Source organism: Dinoponera quadriceps, unplaced genomic scaffold, assembly GCF_001313825.1.
Source record: "Dinoponera quadriceps isolate SergipeBrazil2010 unplaced genomic scaffold, ASM131382v1 scaffold1280, whole genome shotgun sequence".
NCBI classification, from domain to species: Eukaryota; Metazoa; Arthropoda; class Insecta; order Hymenoptera; family Formicidae; genus Dinoponera; species Dinoponera quadriceps.
In genome coordinates this window covers 727,302-747,890 of record NW_014555813.1, presented here as the reverse complement: position 1 = coordinate 747,890, position 20,589 = coordinate 727,302, and the positions used below count along the sequence as shown (strand labels likewise).

The window sequence follows — 20,589 nt, the reverse complement described above, 5'->3', positions numbered from 1 at the left end:
TTCTCTCGTTTACATTACATTATATCCCACGCGTTAGTGGTCTGATATGCTATACAGAGGTCTGTGGTCCAGATGGATGACAAAGATGATAAATGGGAATCAGATTGTACGAATGTCTAATTAATAGTTCAATGAAACAATCGATTAGTCTTCTCGATGTTGCATTTCACGTTTTCAACTTTCATTTGTTTTTATACTTTTTCATCAGACGAGCGCGTTTGCTAACACGTTCTGAACATTATCTCTCCCCCCGCCCTACGTAATATCTATGTAATGTCTTTTATTACATATATTATTTTGCGCAAACGACAGTATTGTCGTGTTGCATTGTCGTATTGTACTGTTGTATATGAATGTTGTGTGCAGACGATATAGCGTACCTGTGTTGCGCGCGATTATTGTTATTATTTATATTCCGATTTCTTGTGAATTAAATGGCGAAAGATCACGAACGTTATTTCGCTGATACGTTCCAATTTCCATTATTTATTTATTTAGACACAACATGCAACTTGGAAACCTCGCTGTTTTGTGTTTTGCCAACGATTAAGTTAAAACGGCCCAGCAAGATTAACATTTTGCGCATCGATCGCTATTATTTATGTTCCAAGTGTATAATAATTAAATGGCAAAGAATCAAATGAGTCGTTTTATTTCGCAACGTTTACATTATCACCGATTAAAACTAAAAGTAGTTTTAATGAGAACGTCGGACACTTACCGCCGAACATTCGAATTTAAATAGAATGATTGAATTTAAAGAGAAAAATAGAATATCATGAGTTTTCATGATTCATAATATTATCGTATTAATAGTTTAGATGCATCATGTTCACACCTTATGCATATTTTAATAATATAAATATAGATTAGGCAAGTTTTTCTACTCTGTCTTATATTCATGCTTCTTGTCGTACTAATTTTTGATATTACATTACAATATTTCCTACCAAAATAATCAGGTTTGACCTGTTTCTCCAGTTTTACGTGATTTTGCTTATAAATTAAATAGTGAATTTGTAATTTCTCCAATTAATTTGATAGAACGATACATTTCGTTGCTAGTAATAGCAGATTCGGTCCGATGCAAACTTATAATTCGCACTAGTAAAATAGAAAGCAGCAACTTACCGAAGCATAGAAGCGTAATGCATCGAAGCCTCGGGGCGAACTCGTTGCCGTCGTGATACCGTTCGTTATATATGTAAATATCGTCGTTACATTATTCGCACACGTACTGCAACAATTGCCCGTCGTCCGATTTGCCATTTCCAACATTCATTCGTGCGCGGGATTCACTTTCGTGCCACAAAAAGATGCGATGAATACCGAATGATCGTGACTCGAGTGCAACCGTCGCGAAATGATGTGAAACAAGTACGAACTGGCACGAGTGTGTGACGTCATCGTTTTCACCACGGTATTCATATGAACAATTGTTCGAATAGTTCCGATATAATCATTCACGCGCACGATGATCAGTGATCGCATTCTTTATTCGTTTATTTTACATTGACATTATTTCAAACCTTTTCTGGGTATTAAAGAATACGATTTTCGATAAATAAATCATAGTTAAACTAATAGCGCGCACGATATGCACGTTGAATCGATGATGCTTCTTCGAGAATCTCAATCGCTGCGACGTCCAAGTCAGTCGAAGAACGATCATGGCGTAACGATGCCACCTCGGGGAATCGTTCTCCCGCGATTTCAGCCTACCGAAAGTGAATCTCGCGTGTTGGTGAATGTGAATCACCGTCGTTGGTAGTGCCGAGAGAGAGAGGGTTTCGTACGTTTGCTGCAACAAGATATCGTCAAGTAGTCGTTCGAATATCTCGCGAAACGGGCTATCGAATGTGTCGGGCGAAGTGTCGTACGTCTGCCGCGCTATGGTAGGTAGCAGCTCGAGTCGTTGCTTCACTCTCTCGACTCGTCCAAGAAGAGTCTCGCGCGCGAAATATCGTCGAGAGTGTTGAGAGAAGAAGGTGTTTCGTTCGTTTGTTTCGACAGAATATTATCAATAGCCTCGGAAAGTGCACGGATTTTGGGGACGGGCATGCAGCTGAGTGAAACTGTCGGGTTGTGACGGTTGGAGTTCAAATCGCTGCTCTCGACCGGCGAAAGAGGAGTCGGTAAGTATCGATAAAACAGAGAGGTTATAACAGATAACGCGCTTGCGACTTGACATGTTAGCTATTGGACCTTCGTATGTTACGTGTTAAAGTCAAATGAAAAGCGAGTAACATCTGCGGATTGTACGAAAAGAAACCCTTTTCTCGGAGGCCGAGAATCAAAGTAAAATAATCTACATTTATATATTCATAATGACATTTTACTTTCTTCGGTAACATCAATCTCATAGTCATTAATTATTATTATATTAATGGTCTTACGGAAATTCACATTATTGGTAGTATTTAGATTAGCTAATAATGTGGTATTATTTTTATGATTCATAATTTTTCAAATATATTAAATATTTGATAAAACACACATATATATGTGTATGTGTTTTAATGTGGTATTATTTTTATGATTCATAATTTTTCAAATATATTAAATATTTGATAAAACACACATATATATGTGTATGTGTTTTATCAAATATTTAATATATTTGAAAAATTATGAATCATAAAAATAATACCACATTAAAACACATACACATATATATGTGTGTTTTATCAAATATTTAATATATTTGAAAAATTATGAATCATAAAAATAATACCACATTATTAGCTAATCTAAATACTACCAATAATGTGAATTTCCGTAAGACCATTAATATAATAATAATTAATGACTATGAGATTGATGTTACCGAAGAAATTGATAAAACACACATATATATGTGTATGTGTTTTATCAAATATTTAATATATCTGAAAAATGACGAAAAATGATGAAATATATATATATATATATATATATATATATGCGTTTACTATACAGTAATATTGCATATTTTAAGACTAAAATTATACATTATGTATTTATATTGGATGATCGAAACACATAATGTCAACGCCCTCTCCCATCTTTCGGTCACCCGAGTTTCATTAGTAGTCACGAATTTCCGATCAGGATCGACGGTATATTCTATTCGATGACATTACGTCATCCGCATGCGTATATTCGGTACGAAAACCAAAAGTCGCGCGCTCGCGTATCCGCCGACGATTGATCCAAGATGGCGGGGGCGCGCGGGCGCCATCGTGCGGCAGTCCGCCTCAAGCAGTCATCGCGGAGTAACGTGTGTGTGTGCACGCGCGATCCTGACGTTTTTCGCCTCGATCAGCGGTAAGTAGCCTTTATTTACGAGCCGTGCAACAATAGTTACATAATTCCCGAGACGCGATATGCGCGCGTAGCCGCACGTCGCTAGGCTGCGGGCGCTAGATACGAGTTTTGCGCGCGTCAAACGCGGCAACGGAACGGAGAGACGTCTGCCCGAGAAGGTGAGGCAGACGGAGAGAGAGAGAGAGAGAGAAAGAGAGAGAGACGTGCGATAGTGCTCCTACGCGCGTTCGTCCGTGCCACCCCGCTGTCAACTGGCACTGTTTATTTTTACCACAAATTGCAGTCAATTGCGGCGCCGCTTCAATTGGGCGAAATTGTGCGCGTTCGTGCTCGACTCGCCAGTCAATACCCGCGCGAGCGAGCCTCCCCGCGTATCCTGCGCGGCGGAAAACTGTGAAAAACCGTGACCTTCCAATTTTCGGCGCTACGCCGGTCGATCTCGAACGGCTTGTCGCGCGAGAAACGGTGAGGAATCTCCTGTGATTTCGCACTCAACGGTCGTCGCTTCGCGTCGTGTTTGCCCCACGACGACGCTTAACCTCACTTCCCGGAGCGAGTCAGGCGGGTTCTGTCATTTCTGAAGATGCGTGCGCGACGTCCCCTCATCCTTGCTTCCCGTCGATGACACCGCGCGAGTTCATTCATAATGTTCGCTTAATTGTGCTTCGACGCGTGATACAAAGCGTGCTGTTGATCTTAGGCGATGCATTCGATGTTATTTGCGATTTCATTCGACGGTATTGTGCCGGCTCATCCTTTGTACCTTCGGCTTTTCTGATGTTAAATACTGCCGTGAATGACGCGATGTATTGTAATATTTTGGGCCACAGTTCGGTGATGACACACATGTCCACGTTATTCATTTCATTCATTTAATCTTAAGAATAACTTATGTTTATATAATATTCTTTCGAGCCGAACATTATGTTTATTTGTTTTGTTGCCCTACAAAATCTTCCTCTAATTGTTAATATCTAAAAGAAAAGAATAATTACGAACATCCCGAGAAAAAATTAGTATATATGATAATATATATAAACATATAAAATCATGCGATGAATTTTTCCCATATATATGAGATCATATATTCTCACATGTATTGTCACATATATTGTCATACATATCTATACGAAAAAAATGATGTTATTTAATTAAATATTAATATCATGTACTGTCGGAAACATAAGTAGCAAGAAACATTTACTTCGATTGTATTTATATATAATTTGTATGCAACAATATTGTTTCGTTATGGACACATATGATTATACATGTTTATATATGTTCATACATGATTATACATGTTTTATACATGGTCATACATGAGCAAATTTCATATATGATCCTTTTCTTCCGGGATATTTAGATTTATTATTTTTAGCTAATCTGCTATTTTTTAGGTATTGTGTGCGAGCTGAGAAAACCATGTAGATTTATTTGCGGAAAATTTGTATTGATGAAAGCAAGCGCGAGAAGGACTTGCTCCAAATTTCATTGGAAGATATAATAATTCATTGGAAGAAATAATATTTGCATTAGAGATGAGACGCACGCGCGGCAGATTGCGGTGTGCCTTGAATATCGAAACAAGGACAAGTTTACAAAGGAAGCGGACACCTGACGTTTTGTATGCGAATTTATAGCCGAATAATGACAGCACGCGGCGCGAACACGCGTGGTTAATATTTATCGCTCTCGTGGTATCGATCAAACCTTAGGACATCATGTCTCGTGGAAGTTAACGCCACGCGGCGTTTTTACATTACGATGCGAACGAACGCGCGATGAACGGTACGCGTGCCGTTTTGAAATTAACATCGAATACTGCTTATACCCGGATCGGAATGAAAATTAACACAAACGGAACGGGTCGTTTTTATTAGTGGTTTTAGCTGGACCGGTATTAGACCATTAAATGAGGAATAATACTTCTTAAACAAGCGTGCCGTTAACTCGCGAGGAAGACCTGATAAAAATTGCAAATTTCAGCCGAAAAATTACAACGACGAGTATTTAAAAACCGGTTCTTCGAGGAACCATTTTACCAAGAATCGTTTAACGCGTTCATTGCCAAGCTGAAAATTGGAATTTCGTGTGGCGGCCAAATTTTTTTTTAATTTTTTAATTTAGTTTTTATTGTGCTTAAAATAAGTTAATATATTATTTATATGCTTTTATTATTATGTACATAGTATTTATGTACTCTAAATATCTATTACACGATATGGCGTGATCGGCCGTTTGGTGAGAACTCGCATCACGCGATATCGCGTGATTAGCAATGAACGTGTTAAGCGAGATAATTTTTTCACCAAGTCAATTCTTAGAGAAGTGATAATATTTCGCTGTTAAATGCGAACGTGTCGATTCGTAGACACTAAAGAGATCAATTCTGAGGAAACTTCACGTTTCTGCGTTTATGAATTAACGTCCCGAGAAATTTCGCTACACTTCGCGTTCTCTGCATCGTTGTGCAAAAGTTACTCCCACTCTTCTAAGAGTATCGTTGTACTGTTATTCTTATTATCTGCTCCCGCAGTCGTCCGCAACGTCCACGCGATCACCGTTACCGTTATTATATTTCGCGATCGCTTAGTCATCAGCACTATCTCATCGTTCCTCATCACATCATTTGCGGTAATTATTATCGCAAGTATCTTCCTTTGTTTCGCTGGCTTTTTCCTATTATCGATCGTTTCAAATAAAAAAAAGAAGAAAAAATGAACTGAGTAGAATAGAACCGAATCGAATCATCGACCGAGCGTTATTTTAGGCTGGAAACTTCCGCGTGAAACCACCGGGAGAGCGCGAAGCGGCTCGGAACGGAATCGAATTAAAACTCCCTTATCTACACATTAATCGAATATATTAAGTGGTACCCCTCGGTCAAATAAGTAATGATCGCGCTCGCACGAGATACACGATAACGATAGGTTCCACCTTGAAAAACCTTCTCGGGAGCGTCCGTTGCATTTCACGTGAAACTGGTTTCAGACACGTGTGCAGCACGCGTCGAGCCGCGTCGAGCACGCGCCTGTCGCTCGTAGCGCGAGCGTGCATGCGGACGAATCGCTAGCGCATACAATGCACCTATCTCGGCCGCACGCGCGAGAGCACTTGCCATTTGCTCTTCGAGTAAATTACGACGTGCCGCGGGGAAATGCGCGAACGATGTGACTTATGTTACTTGAATTACGCACGAGTGCGTGGCGTTTTACTTCCTCAAAAAACAAGGAGAGAAGGAAGGAGGCCATCCAACGATTGTTATGGCGAAGCCTGCTGACGGTAGTCGCGGTTGTTTTTAACACGCCATGTGTGGCGAACCGCCTTTTAATCGAACGTTCGTCGAAGTATATTCCTGGAACCAGTTTCGGTGAGAAATCAGCGCGTACCGTTATTTTTGCTCGTATACATAACACCGAACATATGTTGCGACCAATGTCCGTACTGCTCGAGGCTTATCCGATAATTTTGGCGACGGTATTGACACACGGGAAGCATTCGGGCAAAGAAGTATTGCTTTCGTGGCAGCATCGTGCGGGACATTCGTCGTTTCGTTGACATTTTTATTGTTCGCGTTTCGCATTTTCCGTATTTCCTCAGTTTCCCAATCCGGCATACTGCTGCTCTGTCGTGGCACTCGGGATACTCATTCGAAGTACTGACGCATTCGAAATATTGGCACTGACATTCCCGTAAATACTATGATTCTATCGGAAGAACGTAATTATGTTCTTAAAGCTCATAAGTAGTTTACACCTATAAATTCTGGCCGTAATACGGGACTGAAACATTTCGTTTTTAATTTTATTTGACAAGCACGACAAATTTCTCGTGCTAATATATTGCTAGCGTAATATTTTACTTAAGAGAACTGTCTGCATATCTGATATTAATCAGGAATTTAGATTTTGAATGAATCTGCATTTTAAAATATTTTTACATTATTAGGCTGAAAAACATCTAAATGACGATTCCTGCGTTTGTGCACATTGATCCTTGCTTTCTATTGGTTTTTTCCTCGCTGTACTACCTGCATTTTGGGCTGTGCGTGTCGACACGTTCTTCTTTCATTAACTTTTGCGTGTGAATCAGCGTCAGTGCTAATTAACGATCGGTCGTGTGCAAATTAACACGAATCGTCTGCATCGTCTGCATGCCCATGTAATAATGCACACGCGCGCATGCACTGGAAAGCGCGAAGACATCTGTAAATTTTACATTTTCTCTTTCGGCCTTTTTTCTCTTTTCTTCTTTATTTCCCTCCTCTTTCCTTCCACCGCTGTTATAGTAGAAAGTTGAAAACACATCGAACTTGTCGCATCAGTGGATACGCGAGATGCATTAATTAGGTAAATATACTCGCAAATACATCTCTCGTTTTCCACGCTCGAGGATCCGCTCGACTGAAGATAATTAATCTATTGATAAATGAGCTGTTGGTCGCAAGAACATTAATTTCCTTCATTTATAGGCAGAAGAGAAAAGTTTATGAAAGCGTATAGAAAATGTCAAGTGCAATTGCTTTATAGAAATCGGATTGCTTTATAGAACTTTGTTTTTATTAATTATTATTTCACAAGAAATAAACGTAAAAATACATAGAGAAAAGGGTTTTTTTAGATTTAATATTTCTATTTATTTGATTAAAATTTGTCTCAGATTCGGAATAGAAACTCGCTAAAATTGTGGCAAATATACGTAACTTACGACGGTGCGTTTTTGCAGCGGCGGATTCCTTCCACGCGAGTTTTCTTGTCGTTCATAATCATCCAGCAGAGCCGCTCGCGATATTTAAATGTCGCGTTTCATCGTATTCAGAGTGTGACGTGCGTACGGCGTATTCTAAACGCGTTAAGTTCCGTCAAAGCGCGTCCTCATTAGCCCGATTAACGGCATTCTAATTGGGCGTAAGTAATTATAGGCTGGTTAGAGAGAGAAAGAGAGAGAGAGACCATAACGCGCCCACTCGCTTTTTGGATGCTTGCGCGAACGATGCCTCTTTGCGATCTCTCCTCCGTCAATAACCGAGAGAACAAAGATCCCGAACCCTTCCAGTAGCAGTTTTCTTGTCGACCAGTTCATAATAGAGAGCTCCTTCACTTAATTACTGCCTGACGTATGAAACAAGGCGCGCTATGAGTTCTAGTCTCTTATCTATGATTTTCTTTGACGGTGTTGTTCCAGTTCGTGCTTTAGATCCCTTCGGCTATTCTGCTAATAGAGTCACAATGTATCGAGCGTAACGTAACACTTCAGAATTAAACTTGGCGATTGCGTATGCGTCGTGTTAATTTGCTCAATTCTCCGAGACAGGGCTGTTACAAATTTTCACTTTGCGAAACACTTTTTCGAATTTAACTCCTTAGCATTTCCGTAAATAATATAAATACAAAGTGTCCCACTTTTGCTTTATTGTTTTGTAATGGCAGATTCTCCAGACAATCTGGAGGTGATTTCTCCTCAGCGAAGATGTTGAGGGATGTTTTTTTCAAAATGGTCAAATTTCTGACAAATCGTGTATCTTCGCAGTGAAGTCTCAAATTGAAATTTTTTTTAAAGCAAACTCCGTCCGTAATTACTCGAAAAACGTGGTTTTGGTGTTCATTTGGCTGTCTAAAATCCGCGAAAAGTTTTACTACTTCAATCGCGTATAATTAAAAAATGATCAACGCCTCAAAATTTAACTCAAAATTAATCCAAGGATCTATCATTAAAATATAATACAGTAAAAGTAGAACATCTGTGTGTGTGCCGTTATATATACTTTCCTCAGAACATGAAAAAATTACGAAAACATTTCAGAAATTACCATACAAAATGCGCTGGAAAAATTCACGTGTGTAAAACGTGTTGATGTAAATGATCATAGTATTTCGAAAGAGTGAGACGCGGACTTGATTCCGCGAAAGGCACGCGAACGGATTGAGATTCGGGCGCGATCTCTCCGCTGCTCGGTATTTAAGAGGCCCGATCCCTTTCGGTATTGATGTCGACCATCACCGCTGAGCGATTCCTAATCGATCGTGGGCTCCCGCCGTTATAACTGTATCAGACGCTCAAGCGACGCTCTGTGACGTGGGAAGAGCCAAGATCAAGGTTGCGGCGCTTCTGGATCGCGACAGAGAAACTCATCGGTCGCTCGCTCGCTCGTACGTGAGGGGTAAGTCGCGTGTGGTGGTGTACGCGCGGTACCTGCTTACGTACACACACATATACATACAGGTGCGTAGAGGTAAGGTGAATGCGCCACGGGAAGAGCGCGAGCTTCAGTCGGATCTTCTTCCTCTCCTCCTCGACGATTGCGGACGGTGCACCGGCTCCGCGCGGCTCGCGTGCACTCGCAGTTCGCCACTCGTCGAAACCACAGCCGCTCTCCTGCTTCTCTTCGCGAGAGACGAAATCCGACGTCGAAGGGACACGAGGGAACGCTCGTATTTTCGCGTCGTACTCGACGACTAGGCCGATGTGATACTCCGGGTGTACGAGTCGCGTGTGGAAATCTCGGTCGCGCGTGGCTTTCGACAAGATCTTCGGGATCGGCTCAACTGACGGCGACAGGCGGTCCGATCAAATCGACTCCCGCAGGGTCGTTAATTCGCGAAACGCGCCGTGTCGTGCGATCTAAATCCGCGGCAACAATCCATCGCATGTGCGCCGCCGCTTGCTCGGCCGGCTGATCTACGTGACTACGTACAGCGCGAGCTGTATTATGCGGCACCGAGTGTATCGGCGATTCTCCTCCGCCGGTTGTTTCTCGGCGCGTGCCAACCGGTGCAGCGCGCGCGCGCGTCTCACCGGTGTTGCTCTCCCGTGTTGCGGAGGCCGGCCCGTCTCAGCTGGTAACTGACCTAGGATCGCGGGCTCGATGAATATTGAGAGGTTCCGGTGAGGTCAGGTCCCGCGGTGATTCACGATCGACGCGGCGTCTTTCATTATTAACATATCTCCAGTGTATCGTGCTTTGAACGGCGCTTCGGAAACGCGACTCCCCCGACGCGCTTCTCTGTCCATCTACTTATCCATTCTCTCTCCCCCCCGTCTGTCTCAGACCGACCGGCGTAAGCTCGAGGCGAAGTTGTGTGGGTGAATCGAATCTAGCGCTTCTCAGCAGAAGATGCATCAACCGGCGCGCATCTCCCCCGAACGCGGGTCTCTGTGAGTCTCCGCTCGTCGGGGTTGCTAGTGCGTGTTGAACCGACAGTGTGGTGATATCGTATGTCAAGTACGCGTTGCAACCGGTAAAATATCCTCAATCGCGAGATATGGGATACGAGCCTTACCATGGTCGTCGCGACGTCATCGGCGGTTGCTTTGATTGAGGATTTCTCGAAGGACACGTTGGGAAGGTAACGAGGAACGTTATTGCGACCGCGCACTCACCCACCACGATCTCCCCTCGCGTGTGTTCCCAACAATTATCGTTCTTTCATTAACCTCGATATCTGCGGCGGCGATAAGGTATCATCGTTATAGGGCGCTGTTATATCGCTTTGCTCTACCGGATAGCGGCGTTATAAATGTAACTTCGGTGATTGAAAGTCGACTGACTCCCCACCGATAAATTTACATTGCGCGAATGCGGTCAGAACGAACGGTAGCAAATTTGGAGCCGTTACGCGCTCCCAAGTCTCACGTTATGCGTTGACCGTATGCAAGTTATTCCGAGTGGCTCGCAACGTCGAGTTCCGTATCATTCCCGTGCGTATAATGCGATCTTATTTTCGAGACAATTTCAGGTCGTTTGGACTGTCGTTTTTCTTTTTCCTTTTTTTGTTGGTTTGCCCTTTCGCGTCGGACAATAGCGCGCAGCGAACGGACGGTTCCGACTCATCGCGCGTTCCAAAGAAACTTCTCCGTCTGTCGTAAAAGTGCACAAGCCGTAAGGAGCACATCCCGAGAGGATTAAATTTACAGTCAGAACGTCAGAAAAGCAGCTGTTTTTTTTTTTCTTTCGTGTCGGTGAAATCCTCCCAGATCGTTTCTCTTCTCGGTGGGGGACGAGCGGTCGCCGCGACGCGTCGTCGTGCATGCCGAAACGCCGCGTTGGATCGAAAGCACATTTAGTTCCGATCGTGATCACGTAGGCCCCGAGACGGGGCTCGTCACGAGCTCGGCCTCGATTGTTCGATAAATTTTCTCCGATGTATGACGGTACGCGCACCGATAATTGCGAGGGCACGGAAGAAATTGATGGCGGGATAATAGCGCGAGCATACAACTGCCACAGGTGCAGCGAGAATAAAGTAATATGATTTCAGCCGGCAGTAAAATAACCGTTAAGTTCGATTATTTCACACATACATTGATGTAGAGACGAGCGTTTAATATAACTTAATATCGACGTTTAGTGTACGATTTAATAACGATGTGCATATTGTATTGTGAAAATCTCGCATATCTTTGTATTAATACCCATTACAAATGTGAAGGAGTATTTTATGACGGATTTAGATATTGTGTGGAAAGAAAATTTTAGTAAGAAACTTCGGAAAATTTCCTCCAAAGAAGGAAACTTACTGTAGTACTACAGTAGCACTGTGTTATTTTCAAATAGACGCTCAGTCGGCTGTATTAATTTAATATTAGGTCGTCTGGAAAGTTCGTGCTGCTTCGTCTGCCGCAGTTTTATCGTCCTTTTCCCCAATAAAAAATGTTTCTTGTCGTTTCGAATCGTTACATGGACGCGATCGATGTTGATAGATTTAGTTTCTACGTTAACCTCCCATTTCAATTAACGCGTATTAGACGACGTTTCTAGTGTAATTATTTTTTTATAACGGACCGACATTCGCGCGCGTGTACATAAACATTATATTATACCGAGTATTTTTCTCTCGCGGCTACCAATTAATACTGGGAAAAGGGGAAAGAGCCAAACCGCGGATTGTGTGCTCGGCAAGTCGACTCACCTCGACCTTGTGGTTTATAAGAAATTCAAGATGAAGACCTGCGGCGATGAATCACTGATAAACGGGTCTACTCCGAGATTACACGATCCCACCTTAGCAATATTTGTGCTGATATGTGCTGATTGCTGCGTTTTCACGGACTCGTATCGTGTCATCGTCTGTAAACGGCACGTATTACGTTGGCATTAATGTCCGCATCATCTCTCAGCGACAAAACGAGACAAAAGACGCAGTTGATGCACGATGTGCGTGATAAGCTGCGACAAGGAGGGCGAACTTTTCTTCACGTGACTTGCTCCTTCGGACGCGTTGTAATATACTGATTTCACCACGACCGGCGAATTACGCGAGTTGCGGCTTAATAAACGGACTTTTAAATTATTGCATTCTTCGGTGTGCGCGAGCAACTTCGGATGAACGTCGCGCATCGATTCGTTCGCGCTGAAATAGCACGTGTGTCTCATAGATCACCTTGACCGTGAACGCTCGCTTGTGAATCTTCCCGTATGATCTATCGTGGGTCGTTTTTTCTCGATTAAGCCGCATCGCGGACTACAAATTTCCACCTCCCGGATTCTTGCCGCTTTCAAACGAGCAGCTTAGCATTTCGATGCGAATGTCGAACGCGTGTCGGCGTTAATTTCGCCGAAGGTCTTCGATGCCCGCGTCAGTCATCTCGCATGTCGACGTCAGAGAAGAAACATACGAATAATTCTTATACAATCTTCACAACAAACTCTCATACAACCAATCTCTCCTACAATGTCTCCTCCACAGTCGACTTGATATTTTTTTACCGCATCTTGTAATTTCGCTTCACCTAGCGGGGTATCGATTTCATTCATGAAGGGTGATCAGCGGTGGGCGTGAGTCGCGAGACTTACTCGTACTATTCCTCCTCCCGCTTCTCCTGACGTTCATGATCCGAAATAGCAGTGGCTATTACGGCGTCTTAACCTTCCGCGCGAGGAAAGGTAACGCGGCCGTAATCGGTTTGTTTGACCCGAGAGCGACGCACTGCTGGATTATATGCGGACTTAATCGCATTTACCACGGTCGCTCTTCCGCCTCGAGACGAGTCCGCGACGCGTCGTCGGCAATACGCTTTCCCAAAGTGCACTACTTCAATTTATCGCGCTTATGTACGCGAGCATACCGCCGCCGGTTTGATGCCGGCGCGACGAACAGGCACGGCCGGAGAAGAAGATGGGAGAGGAATCGTCCGACTCGAGTGGGCGCACGCTCAATTAAGGCGCGACCACACGTGGGGAATCACCGCCGCGTTGCCCCCGGTTGTCCGACGAAGAAAAGGGGGATTAGTTAGTGCACGCTCAATTAAGGGGAGCACGCAGCCCGGAACGGACATTGCTCCAGAACGCGTCGCGGTGCGCCGGCTTCGTCAAGTGCATTTTTATATCCTACGCCGCGCCTCGGACGAGATTCGTCGAGACGCGTCGGCGAGACTGTGTTTAAGAACACTTCACCTCGTATCGGTAACCTGCTTTCTAAGCGGCCACGTTAATACGACGGTACTTTAATCTAATGTCGATTTTTGATATTGCTGCTTTTCGATTGGCAGTTAGATAAACGGTAATTTCTGGGTCGCGTTATGCAAAAAATAATATGCGTGCGCGAGTGTATTTGGTTTTACACAGAAGAAAAATCTTAAAATACTCTCCACAAATATATCAACCTATACACGGGAAAAGGTTTCTTTAGATTTCTTATACATGTTCGTTTGACTTGAGTTTATTTAATATAAACAACATAATTTAATATTAAATGTTAAATATTATTTTGTTTGAGTGAGAATGTTGTTTCACTAGAGTAAACCATGTTGCTTGATAGAAAAAACAGTATTATTTTGAAGAAATATTGGTGATTTTCAATAAAACAATTGATTTGATTGTATATTAAATATTATTCCACTGAAACAAAAAAAAGCAGTTCCTTAATATTTCTCTAACATTAATGTTATCCTTTAAACTAATTTATTGTTTGTGACAATCACTGTAATGTTTGAGTGAAAATACAAAAGATATATTTGATGTAAAAAAATATCTATTAGTTGTTTGAGGACGAGACCAAACAATCCAGTTTGCTGAATTATACATTCGTTTGTTTGCTCCATTTCAAAAGACAAATTTGTTTCAATTGAAGACATTTTATTAAATCCAAAGAAATCTTTTCCTCTATGTACTTACAGATGAAATTATATATATGTAATGCACTTATATGTAATGCAATTATATATATATAATGGCAAAATTGTCTTTGATAACGGACGAAATTATCATTTATACGAATTACCGATATTGACAATTGACGATTATTTACTCTCCCAATTTATAATTGTCTTGCTTGGATGTAAATCTCATGCCGTTCCTACGTTAGGATGATATCACGACCGAAAGATGTGTAGGTTAATTCTCGATATTCCTCTCGAGGTTCGAATTTCACTCTGCAAACGGTATATCCCGTCGCAAGAAATTAATTTCAGCACAAGTAATCCCGCGCGCGTCGTTCTCGTGACGTCTTATGCGGTGCACGATGCATTTAATTAGCTTTACATCGGTTACGCCGGTAGAAATATTATTAATTTACTGCTAATTGCAGTCGTACGAGCGGCTCGTGTGTTCGTCTGAAATTTTTTCGCGCGGCTAACCGACGCGCTCGCCGGATTTTGCCGGGTCCCGCGGAAATGCGCCGTTATTCGCTCCGTCCACCGTTTCTCGACCGTCGCGATTCTGCAAAAACCGCTTGCGAGTAAGTACCGGCCTTCGGCGATGAGGTATCCGCGAGTGCTCGGCGGCGACGGCAATAAGTTCCCTTACGTGGAAGTCGACCTGGCCATATGTGTATTCCAGAGAGGTTGGCTGCGTAGGTGAAGGTCACGGAAAGGTCAGGTTACGTGGGACTGATCTTTCTTTACGATCGGCTACGCACTCGTCGAACCTGTGAAATTTATCGTGAGGTCACTCGTTAAGATTTCTCGTGTAACTGCGACGCCCGGTATTCTGTGAACTCTTTGCCATGACCTGTTTTTCCCGCGGGTGTAATCATACTTAATTAGATATTCGACCAGGACGGTCGCCGAGGGACGTGTCGTTTTCTTCTGTACATTTAACTTACAAAACAGACGTATAATCGAAATGCCGAAAGGATTTTTCGTAATACCATTCGTTGCTAAATTATGTATGCAGAGGATATTTATTGAAAACTTTTGTTTACACTGCTGTATCGCGCACGTTCAGAATATATTTATACTAAAGACAAAATTTATTTATTACTGAAACACAATTAATTAGTAATTTATTTTTAATCTGACGGTACATAAATATCATACGTATAAGGATGGTTTACCATATATTTCTTCCAAAGTATTTTAAACGATATGAATATACGCTAGCTGGACAAGCTAATATGGAGCCTTTCACGGTTTTTCGAACGAATGGAGGAAAACATTTCACGAACGAACCATGTTGATATAACACAATCATACTTTTCATTCGTAAATGCAAATGATATTTCACTAATTATTCTCTGGCACTCGATACCATCTCGAGTTTGCCTCACCGGGTAGCGTCTCCGAGGATTCGCCTTTCGAAACGCATCCGGCCGCTACCGACATTTGAGCGTTCGCCAATGACGTCATCGTCGCCCCCTTCGTGACCATAAGAGGTTACTCACCCGAGACTCCCTCGAGATCGATTTTCTCGCACGGTGACTCTCGCACGTGCGAGCATGTACATATGTACGTGCCGTACGACGCAATCGCCGGTCTAACTCGCGATGGACCACGATTGCGAGGGTGCAAGCAGGTACGGCCAGCTCGGCGCCGTCGCAGCGGCGTCGTAACGTCCGGCGTCGAGTCAGTGCGTCGCGCGATGTCATCCGTACGGCCCTCGACCACGTGCTCCGCTCTCGTTCTCGCATCCTTCGCGACGTTCGCGTCGCGTGTGTGATGTGCGTCACTTGGCATCACCTTTCACTCGCTCATTCCGTCAATCGTGTCGCGTGAATGTCTACCACGTGTAAACACACGTTCAAGAAGAAGTAAATATGTTATTCGTTCGCATATACTGGATCGAGTCGTGAATAACTTCCATTCATTTCTCCTCATAAGTTTATTTTTACGCAAGACGTAAAATGGCTTTGCCTAGTCCAATATATATAGTGTCCCAGTATAAGAAAAATACCTAAATACTTCCTTTGTTTTTAAATGATACGAGAAATATTTAGAGCACAATTTGATTGGTTTCGAAGGAGGAATACCGTGAAAGGAAATTTGTTCACGGTCATTTCTTTCGATTTTTTTAAGGTCCCCATATTTAAGCCCCCACGATATTTAGATGTTCTCCTTATGCTAAAATACCCTAAATTCGCAATTATTAACAATTATTTGTGTTCGCTATTAATTGGCAGTTTATCGAATTATCAAGTGTATCCATCAGGATAAATATTTTCCATTGGGAATTATTTACGACTCGATTTAATGTTTACGTCGTTTACGCAATATTTAATAAATATATGATAGGATACGTAAATATTCCTATTGGTGTTTATGATGTACGATAAATATCTTACATACAGACTAGATTAGATTAACGATCGAGTCACTCTTGTTTTAATCTTTAGCCCAATTTTTATCAACTGTTATCTTAATCCTCCAAGCGCAACGGAGCAAATATCGAGACTGATTTCTATTTGTATTTATCATTATCAGTATCAATGCATCTCTAATAATTCTGTCTCGAAGATAAAAATCCATTTCGAGTCGGAGCTGTACATATCCAGTGCCTCACGCAATGAGTCACGTTCGAATTGAAACGCTTTCGTCGATAAGTGTCTCTCGTGCGAATTCTTATCTCGCTCGATTGTAATTTATATTAGCGCGTTGGCTCGAACAGCTCGATTTCCATGTCGCACACGTAGCAATCGTCGGCGAGAAAATCCTGGCGCCTTGATTTCTCTCTCTTCCGTAATACAATTCGAGGACGATGGTGAAATAATTGACGGGTAATTGATCGATAGACGACGTTCGTCGATCTCCTCTCTTCGCTGTATACGCCTCTCTTCTCTGTTGTATCGCGCAGCTTCTCCGACCTGATAGCTAAAGACGACGGTTTCACGCGTACGGTGACAAACGTCATCGGTGATTGCCGGTAATCAGTGTAAGTACGAAGCATCATCGGTAATTTCGTGTCTGCGGGACTACATGCGCCGATGAGTCACCATGAGAGATACAGCGACGCTTGATTTCAGGTTAGCAGACGGCGCTATTAACGACGATCATAAATAATCGCCCGCGATGTTTATTGTGATTGCTCGCGATTTAACGAGAATGCGGAAGCGAGCGCCGACGGGTGGAAAGAAAGGCGAGTTTTCCGATTTGTTACACACAGGCCATTTTACTCATACGTCAAGATTCTCAATTTGCTGAATTATTTGACATTGAGAATTCAATTTAACGAGGTGGTTAGCGCTGATAGGTGTAATCTGGCGGGATATTTAGCGACGGTATACAGCGTGACGTTAAGTTTGGTAAATCGGCACGTTGAACCTGTCTCAGCAATATAGGATGAGCGAAAGCTTTCCGTTTCTTTTTCATTAACCAGCGGCGGGATTTCCAGAGGATTTCCAGAGGAGGCTTTCTTCGCTGTAGATGCGCGCAAAGAAACCATTAGCTATCCTATAATGGAGGTATTCAGCGGGTCAGCTTTGACCCCGTGAGTCGAGACCGGTACTCGACGCTTGATTTACCCACGGAGATAGGTGCCGTGCGACAATATTCACCGACTTCTTCCCGCGGGCGATGCAAATTCTTCGGCCGATTCTCCTCCGGTTTTCGTGACATCGGGTCGTATTTTCTCCCTTTCGAAAGACGCGAAAGTGCATTTTTTCGACGATTTACGCGTTCAAGTACTTTCTTGCGCTGTTGCTTCTGATACGTAAAAGTTTCAGTCGCTTTTGCATGCATTAATTATGAATGGTGTTCAAATCGGGTACACACAGAAATGCTCGTTAATTAATCGGTGTAAGTGGCGGTAAGAAAGTTGCAGCGCTTTTCATCGTGACGAGTCTTGAAATGGGTAAAAATAATAGCCTTTGTGATTTTTACCCATCTAAAATACAACAAAAAGAAGCTTATTGTAATCTCTTAGCCGCTAATCATACATCCCATGTGACACAACGTTTATCGTGTTGGGTCGATTGGGCAATTAGAAAGTTCGATTCAAGTTTTGAGCCAAATTTAATGCCTGATTGCATTCAAGAGGAACAAATTATTCCTCAATCAAGTAATCACCGTCGTTATCTTGATGATCTTTCACTAATATTCTGGCAGCCTAAACCTGAACAATTTTTGCAACGCCAAGACATTGCTGAAAAAAATTTCCGGTATATATAATTTTCACTTTTACTTGACTTTTAACTTTTCCTGTTATATGACTTATGCAATCATTACATTAGGATCATACTGTCCAGCTTCGAAAGTTGTATTCAAAATCCCCCAAGTATTTTATTCGAAAAGTCGTTAATAGTGCGACTACGAGCTATAAACTGTAACTTTTTAGTCATGCATAATTCCGACCACTACTTCATTAATGCGTAATCAGCATTAATATGTAATCTGTGGCAGAACTCGCGTACCAACCCGGCATTACTTCATAAATACATCGTTCCACTGGAGCAAAGCGGGATATCACAGATCTCATATCCGTATTTCCTCACGATCACGAGGGACTTTTATCATCCGGTATAACCAGAGAAATCGATAGACGCGGAAAGACGAAGCGAGAGAGTCGGCAGGGCGACGTGCCGTTTCGCACTTCGTTTGCATGCCCGATTAATTCCGTCCTGGTCGGAAGGATACGCCGTTATATTGGATCGCCTCAAGGGTTGTGGTATAAATTAACGGACGGTCCTTGTCGTCCGCTCGCGCGCGGATGCGTGCGATGTAACGCCGGTGGAAAGCTGGAATTGCGAACGACGTGGGAAACAGGGAGACGACGGCAAAGAGTCAAGGAGATGTTAAAGTTGAGGTCGGGGGCGACTAAATGCAGCTCCTCGGCGATAAGCCCGAGCGCTGCTAGTCACGAACGTTCCCTTTGAAACTCGTCTGACGAGACGATGGTGCTTTTTGCGTTTGAAATTTTTTCGCTCTCACGAATCGAGACGGAGGTCGTGCTTCCTCCATCCCCGATGAAATCGGCAGCCAGCGAGGAGACGCGCTCCGTTTAAGGGAAGAACGCAGAATCGAAGTATCGACGAGAGATCCTAAGATCTCCGCATTTAAGGATACAAGGATGTAAATGAGAGAAGATTCGTAGAAGAGCTGAGGCTCCGTGGTTTGATTACAAAGTTCCCTGCTTTTAAGTGCCGAGATATTTGAAACGGTGAAGTTTTTCAAACGAGATTGAAAATTTATGGAGTCGGATATTCTGAATTGCTGATGGTTCACAGGACTGTTGAAGTAATTCCATCGTCTTGTATAAAACGTGATCAAGATTTGACGAACCAACGGCTCCGGTTCTTTTCTCGTATTATCTCGGGGAGAGAAACCGGAATTGACTCGGTTAATTAATTCGTGCTCACGCATTAAACCGGCAATACGAAGTGTGGTAGACAGCCTTGTACGTATTTTGGCGGACAATTAGAGCCCCACGTTGACTGTTAATTAATATTTAATTGTAGCCGGACTAACTCGCTTGTTACGCGAATAACGGCCGATTCTCGCGGTCGTTATCACGGCAAACGTTGTGGAACGGCTCGCCGACGATTCGTAACTTCCGCCGGGTAAACGTACTTCCTCTTCGAAATTTCGAATCGATCAACCGCGTGTGACGATTCTTGCACAATGTGGTGTCAAAATGCGCTCGTTCTGCGTGTTAAACGTCATCTACAGTAGGAGTATGTTTATATGAAGGAAAAGTAAGAAATTAACAATCACAGTCGATTATTCTCCTTACATTCGAATATGATTGGTCAATTTCTTATTCTTACTTCTTATGAACATACTCCTACTACTCACTGTTGACTACGCTTTACGTTCTCGCTTTGTTTCACGTTGAAACGATCGCTATTCTCGATGTAAGATTCGCCACATCGAGAGAATGCGGCGAGTCTGAAGAATATACTTTGTCGATTAACATTCAGAACGACGGAATTTATACGCGCAATATATATGCGTTCGCGCAACAGCGGTAGTAATTAGATCGCTGCTAAACACGGTGCGTGCCTTTTACGTCTCGTTTCATAACTTTCAGTGCACTTTAAACGCCTCAGTGCCCCGTTACTTCGTCGCGTTATTATACGACGAGTTTACGACCTGCTATAACCGGCCGCCGGCTCATTACACGTGCGTCTGATA

General features: G+C 42.9%; 1 protein-coding gene across 1 annotated transcript in view; it reads left to right on the top strand.

Annotated features, from left to right (window-relative positions):
• The first annotated feature begins 3,238 nt into the window (after window positions 1–3,238).
• Window positions 3,239–20,589, top strand: part of LOC106745464 (WD repeat-containing protein 47) — an 87,382-nt gene continuing 70,031 nt past the window's right edge. Inside the window, exon 1 of the mRNA XM_014621082.1 lies at window positions 3,239–3,306. The gene's annotated coding sequence lies outside the window, so the exon portion shown is untranslated. The remainder of the gene's footprint in view (window positions 3,307–20,589) is intronic.